Consider the following 10538-nt stretch of genomic DNA (forward strand, 5'->3'; position numbering starts at 1 on the left):
TCAGTACGGTGAAGCAGCCTCCTGCCCTGAGGCTGGAAGAAGCCATGCAGTGGATGGTTCCAGGAATGGTGCTGCGAGCCAGCTCGCCCTTCTCAGCTCTGTGCCTTGCAGCTGGGGGAGCGCTGCGGGCAACGTCCGCTCTTCTGCTCCCATATGGTCCTGTGTTTGACCAGCTATACACAGTTGACAAGGTTTGCATTCAGAAAGGAACTGGAGTAACAGAAGCATCTTTGTCTCATCTGAATCCAATTTCCAATACAGATATGCCCACTGAGATCAGACCTTGGTCAACATTTCTAGCCCTCGGTGTGGCAGTGATCTTTCCAAGTGGGAGTTCAGAACAAACCAGTGTTTGTTGTCTGCCTAGTTTGTATCAGCCTGAGATAACTGCTGTTAGAGAGTGACAATTACCCTCAGAAGAGTGATCTAAAACCACATGATACTCAAAAGGTAAATCTTAATTTCTTTATTGCTTATGTCAGCATCGAAAGCAAACTGGGAAGTGGAGCCTGCCTATGCCAATGTAGTGGGTAAAATGCAGAGAGAAGTGAAAAGTGAGAGGGGAAAAAGGAGATACAAAGAGTGGGAAGAAAAAATGTCTGGAATAATGCACAGCCTGATCTATAAGCACATTCTTCGGTTGCATGTCCGTCCATTCCCCGGTACAACGGTAAGGCGCTAAAGAAAGAAGAGGCACAAGTTTAGTTATCTGTTCTAACCCATGTGCCATGGTTTGGTACCCTCCACCCGCAGCACGGTGTGTTCAATCAGAGGTACGATTGACCTGGGCCCTGGAGCACACGGATGTGTGTCCCTGCCCGGCTGCAGCGCAGTCAAATGCCCCAGCGACTCTGCTGCTTCACGTTCCCTCGCCTGGCAAACAAATACAAACTCTTAGATCCAATAGAGAGGCAGAAAACTTTGCTGCAATTCTCTGCAGATGTTTAAGGAGCATGCCTACAGCATGCAGACTTGTTTCAAATGACTTCCAAGCTGGGATTTGTTTCATGGTGTCCCATATATAGGTCCTCTACTGGGGCGTGCGCCAAAGTCATTGGATTGTTTAAGTCTTTCTGTGTTAAACTGTCCATGAACTTTGGAAATTGAGTTAATACTGGCCTGGAATTGCCAAGAATTCATGAATTTGAAGTTCAGTGGTCTTCAGCTTTTAATTAACAGCGGTATTTATTATATTGTATTTTTAAAACTCTGTCATGGGATCTAATTATTCCAGAAGACCTGGACCATGAAAATCAAGAATAAATAAACCTGACGTGCTGGAAATTATGGGGAGAAATCTGCATGTTTATCATTGCTTTCACAAGCTTCCTAGCACATTTTCAAATTGGGTTTGCAGCACTGATGCATTTGTTTTTAACGGAGATGTATGACTAGAAGAAATGTCTTGGTACTTTAAGAAATATCAAAGCAAAATTCAACTATGAGGTAGCACAGCACCTTGCCACATTAATTTAAGGAAGTAATTTAATTTCTTACATCAAGATGGACTTTGTCTTCTTCTGAGCGAGTAACTTGCCATTTTCTTGTGCACTTAAATACATAATCTATGAATCCCGACCACACATAAATATTCCTTATTTAAACATACTGTGTTTGTCATTTTGAATATTGTGCATGTTGCTACTTAGCTGCTTATCAGTAAAGTGATAAATAGTTGAATACTTTTTGTTCTCTTTTCTCATCACAAACAGTAATTTTATTTTGAATTTAGGAGAAAGAGCCAGAAGAATAATCATCAAAAACGGGCTGTTAAAGATGCAGCTTGTCTCTTTTAAAATAGATGACAACTATTCTAAGAACAAAATGTCTCAGAAATCCTTAGACTTTTGAAGATAATGTAAACAAAACAGCAAAAGCATTAAAGTTTCATAATCGCATCATATGCTCAAGACTTTCAGTTATATATTTGATTATATATTTGAATTCATTTGATTATATATTTGATTATATATTTGAATTCAGTTATATATTTGATCCACAACTGCTATATATAAGAAAACATGAGTCAGAGAATGTATTCAAAATGTAATGATAATACGTGGCTTAAAACTCACGGCCATTTTTTAAAGAAGGAATAATTTGCTGTTGATATACTCAATACCATTTCACTGCTCTGAGCTGCAAACGGGTCTTCTGTAGTGTGGCAGGCATTACACATATGTAATCCTCAAAAACCATGGGTATAAAAAAATGAGGAAAAGACTGATGCATCGCTGTTCATTTGTATGCTATGGGTGATTTTGTCTGTTCTTCGAAGTATCCTCACCATGCTTTCCTTCAGTGGTTTACTTGTTCTGTGCCTTAGTCAGTCCAGATCTCAGTCTGCAGCCTCAAGACTTTCCCCAAACTTACTTCTCTGGGGAACTTCACCGATAAATCCTTGCCCGGCAGATTAAGCATCCTCCTTTTTCTATTAGCTGTATGTGAAATAGCTGACTTAAGGGGAAGTGTTCACATACTGCAAATCTGCAACTACAGTGGCCCCATGTCTTCAGGGTCTGATTACAGTGGCATGTCTCGCAATTCATTAATGCCAGGCAAATATGAAAACGAATATGGGCTTAAAATAAGTCCTTGCTGCTCTCTGTCCCTGACTATTCTTTGGGCTGCTGGAAATAGTCATTGTATGTCATCTAATGGGTGGGTCATCGTGCTATTCTGGGATATTCAAATAGAAATGGGCTTTGCAATCTCCTCAGCTGAGGGTATCTGGAGTATCGTGTTGCCCCGAACTCTGATATGAATCATACCACATATAACACAGTTCTCAGAAAATCCTACCACTCAGTGCTACAGAAGGTTACTCAGGACCCGTTCTCACCAGTGCAGTTATCTCAACAATTTGCAGTGATATATATGCTGAAAAGATAAATTTTCCTCTTATTCTGGTTTCCGTAGTTTTCCATCAAACTTGAAAGATAATTAGATTTCATGTGTTTAGAAATTCAGCCATCACAGCTACTGAAGTATCAGAACTGAATAATTGCCCACCGAACAAAACCTAAAACAACCAACCAAAAATTTCCCAAAGAAATGTAACAAAAGCAAATAGATAAAAGGAGGGAAAATGGATACAAGAAAAACAATATGGGAAAGTGATAGGCACTATAGCAACAAATGTGTAAGTCTAAAGAATATACAAATGTTTCCTGAAACAACTATTTGCTCCTGGATGTTGTGTATTATGCATACATCGTAATTGTATAATTAAGGCTAGTTCATAGTTTTGCATATACTTCCTAACATTGGAAATTAGTGCCTCAGGGAAGCCTGCCTGCGTGAACGGATTTTAAACAGGTAAGGTACTTCTCAGCTTGTTGGTTCATGAAATGTGGCAGCAAAATGTGAGAGGCTTTATTCAGACAGGTTGTGATTACGGTGTAAGCCTCCCCACTGAATTCTGGAGGTGCTGAACTGAGCTGCAAGTCCAGCAGAAAGAATTTTTAACATATTGATAAAGATGGTGTCATATAATTTCAAAATATGAAACAGTGGCTACATTAAAGAAAAAAAATTATCAATGCTACGTGTAAGTGTACACCCCTTCACAGAATGCAATGCTTTAGGAGAGAAATTTTAAACCCGTGATTAAGTTTTTTGATGTCACACAAAATTAGGAGCCATTATCAATGGAAAACTGCATGATCCTGATGACTGGAGTACTAAGACTGGAATGAAATTCAGTGGTACAAAGACTGAGGTCATGCACACGTGAACTAAGAGCAAAAAAAATCTGTTAGAAACTGGAAGCTCATCAGTAGGAAATAAAGGCAGAGGAGAGCGACTTGCACAGAACCTGGCTGATCAGAGGATGGCTGTGGGTGGAAAGTATTGTGCAAACATGAAGAAAAAAGTATCTTAAGATGCAAGAGGTATCTCCACCTGAGACAGGAAAGCGTTAGTGCCATTTGTATGTGGAGGAATACTAGGCTTAGTTCTTGTCACGCACATTCAAAAGTATTGAGTAGAGCCCCAGGAGGGACACTGTGATGGTCAGGGGAGCGGACAGTCGATATTACAGATGGAGATTGCCCTCGTATGAGTGGAATGAGTACAAAAGGGGATACAATCACTGCCTGTAAACACAATGGGGATGGGAATAAGTACTAAAGAACAGCTGACGTGAACAAATGGATAAACTGATCGCTAATAAATTAATTCAGAAATCAGGGGGATCCTGGAGCAATCAAGCTTTGGAAAGCCTGCTAAAGAGAGCTTGGAGGAAGAAAACAGTCAGCTTTAAAGATGAATCAGCATAGGTGTATAGATGGGATTCTGTGAAATGGTTCCACGATAACTGAAGTGGCAGTGGTACTCAGTCGGTAACTTTGAACTCTGTACTCCAAAAGTCCCAAAAGACTGAGGACTGAGACTGCTGTCACTCCTTGTCATGCCCTTCCCTGTGGCGCCTGTACTCGTACTGTTGACAAATACTGGAGTTCGGCCCTGTGAGCCCGTCTCAGAAGGGCAAAGGGCCGTGGCTGGGCACCGGATGGGAGCTCAGCCCCCATTTTCTCCATTCAGACTATCCACAAACCCCCTCAAACACATTTGGTCTGGGTGACAGCCTTCGCCTCTTGTCTCATTCGGGTTCAGACTGCCAGCCAGGCAGCACAGCTGCACCATCCCGAGCCCCTCTGCCTGCCGATGAGCCTCCTCTGTACACTGCGGTCTGCTGGCTGTCTGCCCAGGAAAGAAAAACATCTGAACTTATGCTAAATCGATTTAATGCATTCCAATGACATATTTAATGATGTAAGCTTCCACAAACTGCACACACAAATGACGTCCCTGCTACGTCGACGTGCTTTACGCTCCATCGGGAGACGTTTGTGATCTGTTGACACACAGAGATACTTAGTGTTCGCTGAAATGTGAGCTGAGGGTCTAAAAATAGGGCAGAGTTTTGTAGGCTGGAGCAGGGAGCAGTCACCCAGCAGGCACTCACCCAGGGTACTGTCCGAATAAACACCACCACAGTCCCTTAGCAACGCTACACCAGTGCTACCTGCCCTAGAAAAGGGGTGTTTGTCTCAAGTTCACAGATCATAAATTAAGTTCATTTAAATGCATTCTAATAATAAAGCCTATTTTTTACTTTTTATTTCAATGGGAACTGTGGCTGGGCACCCATATAGATTACAGAATTTTGGGGTGCATTATCCCTTTCAATTTATTTTTACAACAGCTGACCTAATGAAGACTAATCTGATCTGAGGCTCAAACAGCTTCCTTCACGTGAACACTAACTAGCGTGGCTATCGTTTTTCCTTCAACTTTCTGCACTGTCCTCTAATTGCCTGTTTATATGGTGGATACCAAAGGAGTCTGATATTATGCAAGCCTGGATTTTTAATACATAGAGCCAAGGTCTGCTCTTAGTTACCGATATAAATATTGAGTTTCTGCATCGATTTTACTAGAACAGACCTACATCCATACTGACACTAATTTTATATATTTCACAAGTATTTTTCTTTTGTCAGATCTTGCATTACCTGTTAAGTAATTGAAACAAATACTTTTTGTGACTCTGCTCAAAGAGGAGACCCTTTTCACCATGCAAATGTCGTGTCATAATACATTCAGCAATTCATACTGCAAGGAAAATACAGAAGAAGGAACAAGGGAACCCATCTTCCTTGGGAAGTTACAAGAGAGAGAAACATAACTGAAAGATTTTGAGTTTGTGTTGCTTTATTTTATGCCTAGGAAGGGATTCCCATATTTCTGCTTCTCACAAGCAAGTCATCTGAAATACCATGACAGACGGGATCTCACCTGGAGTTCCCTACCCTGATGTGCTGAAACACGCTGTGCTGAGGCCGCTTCACTGAAATCCACCAGTCAGCACAATGCGAGAAAACCATCATAGAAATGCTTGTTTCACTCGGCTGTTCTGGTTTTGCTTTTGTGATAAAGAGAAACGTTGGGATTTTATTCATTTTAGGTTGGCTGGTTTTTTTAAGGAAGTCTCTGTAGGTAGAGACGATATATTCTATTAGGCCAACCAGTGTCTGGAAAGGGTAGAAAAGCTTTGACAAAACCTTCCTTTACATATTTAAATTTGATTCAGTAACCCCTGGTGGATTCAGACCCAGCCAAAACGCGCAGCAGCCCAGCGCTGACCCAGACTTTCTGTTAAAGCACTTTCTGTCGGGTCCTGACGTAAAGCTCTGCCACCCCAGACACCCTGCCCTGCTCTTGGATTTCAGTCTGCAGCTCTACCACAGGTGTGGCATTGTTTCTTGTCAAGAATTAGGTTGTTATCTGGAAATTCAAACTCCAGGTGCCCTGGCAAATGAATTGCATCAGGAAAAGCTTTAGAGAAATAAAACCCGTTTTGGTAAGATCATTTCTTTCAGACATTTTATTCCATAGGCAGTGTCAAAGTTTTTACTTTTTGTCCTGAATCAGGAAACACTGAAAGCAGAACAAAAGACTTGCCAGTATCTCAGGTTGCATCTACATTGCGACTGTAGTGCTATTTAGCAGTACCTGAGCCAAACTTAAAAGATCTGGTTTCTGTACCCAAAAGCTGTAACACAGAGTTTCACATGAGCTTGTTTCCTCTGCAGAGAAGCAAAGCAACCTGGCCAACTCTAATGTGTTACCTTAATGTACTACCCTGTGTAAACTTGCATTAACTGAAGGTACAACTGAGTGGAGGCAGGAAATCCTAGACAGGGAGTGATTCAAATCTATTGACTATGTTCCTTATCACGGAGATTTTTTTACAGCCTACAGTTTTGCCTGAATAAGGACCTTCTGTGTTTCTGCCTCTCACTTTTAGTTTTCTCCGATGCTGAAAATGCCAACAGCTCTACATACAGGAATTCGGTAGCCGGTGTGGGTTGTTTGTTTTGGTTGCTTTTTTTTGTTGGTTTGTTGTTTGGTTTTTTTGTTGATTTTTTAAATTATTATTATTTCTATGTCCAATTTGAATTGTGTTTTAATTTTCATTTTGGAAGACTGATCAGAGTTTTGGGTATCTGGCACTCTTGGCCAGCAGTCTTGGCAATGAAGTTTTAACCATTTGTTCATGGACTCAGTCCTTCCCAAGCCATGGAAAGAAAGCTCTGACAACATTTTTCCAGTTTCACGTATAGACCCTTATCAAAAAGTCTGACACCTTGGTTTCGTAAGTAATATGCTTGCACAGAAAAGTGCTGGGGGGTGGAAGCGTAGCGAGAAGGGTCTCGGGAGCTGACACAAGGCAGCTCAGTGTTGGTGCCACTGAACCTTCCGTACTTCCCCCATTTTCTTCTCCTGTGATGTCTGCATACCTCCTCCCCTTCCTGCCTAGAGGGAGGCACATATTGGAAAGTAATTTCCCTGCCCAGCATATTTAGAAACAGGTTAATGACACTGCAACTTTAAATAGCAACAGAATGTGAACAGCAGGATTTATGGGCACAGTCAGTTCATTGAGCAGCAGCAGCTCCCTGGAACCTGAGAGCGAAGCCAGCGCTGTGCAATGACTCTGCACATTAATCCGGGGAGTCTCAGAGTTGCGTCCTCTGCTGTGCTCATTAGCCCCATGGTGAATTACCTCTGAATGAAAGACTGGCTGGGAAACAGAGATGTCAGGCTGTAGGAACCTGATGACATTGAACTCACAAGAACACTTTCAAACTCCTCAGGCAGAAGGATTTGAAGTGGATTGTTCCAATAAAAGGTACATCTTTAATGACTCTGTGTAAGGAGAAGCTCACACGCTCCATGGAGTAATCTGACATGTGTCGGAAATCTTGCTATACCAGCAAATTTAGGAAACAGTCATTCTGCTGCATTATCATTAGAAGAGTTGCAGAGGTGCTAGAAGCACCAAATGTTGTTAGGTTGAGTGCAGATATTGCTATCAGTGTGTAATTTACTCCAAGATTTTAAGTGATACTGAGGTAAAAAAGGGATCAGCAGACAGGAATTTATTATAAATAGCTGCTCTTAGCTATTTTGCATTTTTGAGGAAATTTCTTAGTCAATCCTAAACCAGGAAATTCTTCAGTCTGACTTGCTCCATTGAAAGTGAGATGCCAGACATCAAAATTCAAATATTGAGGCCAAACTCTGCTGTGTTTATAACATACCAGCATCGCACATCAGAATTTAGCTAAGGTGCCAGATAGGATTAATCACAGGTTGCTGTGGAGCATCACCCAAAACAGGACAATGATTAGATACCGCGAGAAGTGCCAGATGTAGAAGAAAACATGATGCGTACAGGAATAGCCGCTAGCCTTAGACGTTTCAATAACAGAGTTTGGAGACAGGATCTACCAGAATATTCAACAATTAGTCACATGGTAATTAATCCCGATGAGTTGGAGTTGTCTAACAGAACCCCTCAGTACCTTACCTTCCCTGTCGGTATGTAACTGGTGCCATTGTACCCAGCAGATGTTGTTACCATCCCTGTTGTTGTAACTGTGACGTGACACACAGTGGGAAGGTCGGACTCGGGGATCTCCTGGCTTTGACTCGATCGAGGACCAGCAGAGGTGAAACACCTCTATGTCACATGCCTGCTCATTCAAGACCCGAGATACTCATCACCTGAAAGCATCAGATTTTTATTGCTGTATTATACATGACATATTTTTAGACATCTATTAATTGCTTAAAATATAAACTTGTATAGCCATCTGTTCTCACTACCGTTACATTCCTATTTTTTCTCCCCCGAATTCTGTTGTACTGTGTTCCCACTTTGCATTGTGTATGAGGTAAGTATGAGCTTTTCTCAGCAAGGGCTGCCTTTTACACTCTTTCTGCAGTTCCTCACACAGTAATGATCCAACTGGTACAGTTGGATTCTACTGAACTTAATATAATATGTATTCTTATTTTATATAATGAATGAATGCCACCAACTCACGAGAAGCACATTTTAAAGAGCTACATAGCTGATACTAAACCACTACAAATCGGTGACAGTTCATCTATTCCACTAAATGTAAATGTCCAGTGGAATGCCCACTTATTGCCTATCAATTGTCCCTCCGATAGTTCTGAATCGATACTGAAAATGGTTGGATATAAAGTACTTCCAGGATAGTAATAGCAGAAGTAATCACATTTCAGCATTAAAAATGTTTTCTTGAGGATTTTTGTCATGAAATTTAAGATACTATTTTAAAACTGATGCCATGAGATAACAATGAGTTTTGATAAAGCCAATACATGAAGCCAGATTCCTCGCTTCCCTGAATTCAGGATATTGGCTGCTCTATTTGTGCCAGCTGGCAAAGGTTCCCAAGGGGCTGCCTGCCAGGTATGTGCCGTCAGAATGCTCCAGCCGCTGCTACTCTTCTTTTTTTTCTATCCCTAGACCTCTCCTCCCATGCCAGAGACTATAAGGAGATGATATAGGAGCCAAAAATACAAGCTGCTGTTGGCATAGCTGGGAGAGACTACAGTCTCTTGGGCTGAATGGAGTGGGAGAAAGAATTTGCCTTACGATTCCTAGATACATCTGAACTGTATTTCCTTACAATCAAGTATAGAACACATTGGGACAACACGAACAGGACTTATAAGTATCCTCAAGCCCTGAGATTCATGTTTAATGGAGTACTGAGCCATGGTTATGTACCGTACCAGTAGCAGAATTAATCTTCTCAATTATACTGAGATTTCTTTTTCTGTCAGTGTGGGATGTAAAAATCTGACCTGCTAAAGATTAATATGTTAATAAATGCTTGCAACTTTTTAGGAGTGATAATGAGTTTAATTATTCCTTACTGAAATCTAGCTCTTTCTATCATTTTTTGGAGCCTTCATGTTATGAGCAGAGAGCTATCATCCTTCCCAACTTTGTCGCACAGCTCTTGAGAAGCTGTAGCAGGCTACCTGCAGCTACACTCAATTATTAATGTGGAACTATCCCAAAGTCGCCGGCGGTCAGGCCCGCTCGCTGGCTGAAGCAGCTCGACGTGGTGCCCTGCGGCAGGAGAGACCTGGAACAATGACCCGCCTCTTCCTCACCTCTCCAGCTCCCTTCTGCTGGCCGACATCCGCCATAAAGCCTTCAACAGCCGGCTTCCCCCAGCCACGCACACGGTCAGAGATGGGCTGTCTCAGTTACAGTCCGTTCCACTGCTGGTTTCGGGTATTTAAAACAATCCCTTCTAAGAAAAATTACAAGTTTTAAAGTGGGAGGCAGGTTCTTCTAACACTTTGACTGAAGGGAGAGAGAGAAGCAGCAGTTAGGCACTGACAGGGTGGGACGGCCGAGCCCGGCGGAGGGCTGCGTGGGGCCGGGCCGCCGAGGGCCGAGCACCCTGAGGAGACGCTGAGCACCGTGCCGTGGCGACCGAGCGCTGCGGGACTAGCAGAGCGGACAGCGGGGACCTGGCTGGACGAGGTGGAAACCGCAGAGATGAGGCGGCAGGAACGGGGACCGCGGGCCGCCCTGTGCCTCCCGGCGGGGCCGTGACAGACCCCACCGCGACCTGCAGCCTCCCGCCCCGCCAGTGCCATGGCAACGCGAGAGCAGGCGAGCCAGGGCGGAAAGT

At 42.7% G+C, this 10538-nt stretch overlaps 1 long non-coding RNA gene across 1 annotated transcript; it reads right to left on the reverse strand.

Annotated features, from left to right (window-relative positions):
* Nucleotides 1-478: 478 nt before the first annotated feature.
* On the reverse strand, nucleotides 479-10533 carry LOC129212714 (uncharacterized). The gene is made up of 3 exons (XR_008579270.1): nucleotides 10009-10533; nucleotides 8381-8577; nucleotides 479-678 (listed from the first exon to the last, which is right to left on the reverse strand). It is a non-coding gene; the product is annotated as an uncharacterized LOC129212714 (long non-coding RNA).
* Nucleotides 10534-10538: the final 5 nt, after the last annotated feature.

This window comes from Grus americana, chromosome 14 (assembly GCF_028858705.1).
Source record: "Grus americana isolate bGruAme1 chromosome 14, bGruAme1.mat, whole genome shotgun sequence".
NCBI lineage: Eukaryota > Metazoa > Chordata > Aves > Gruiformes > Gruidae > Grus > Grus americana.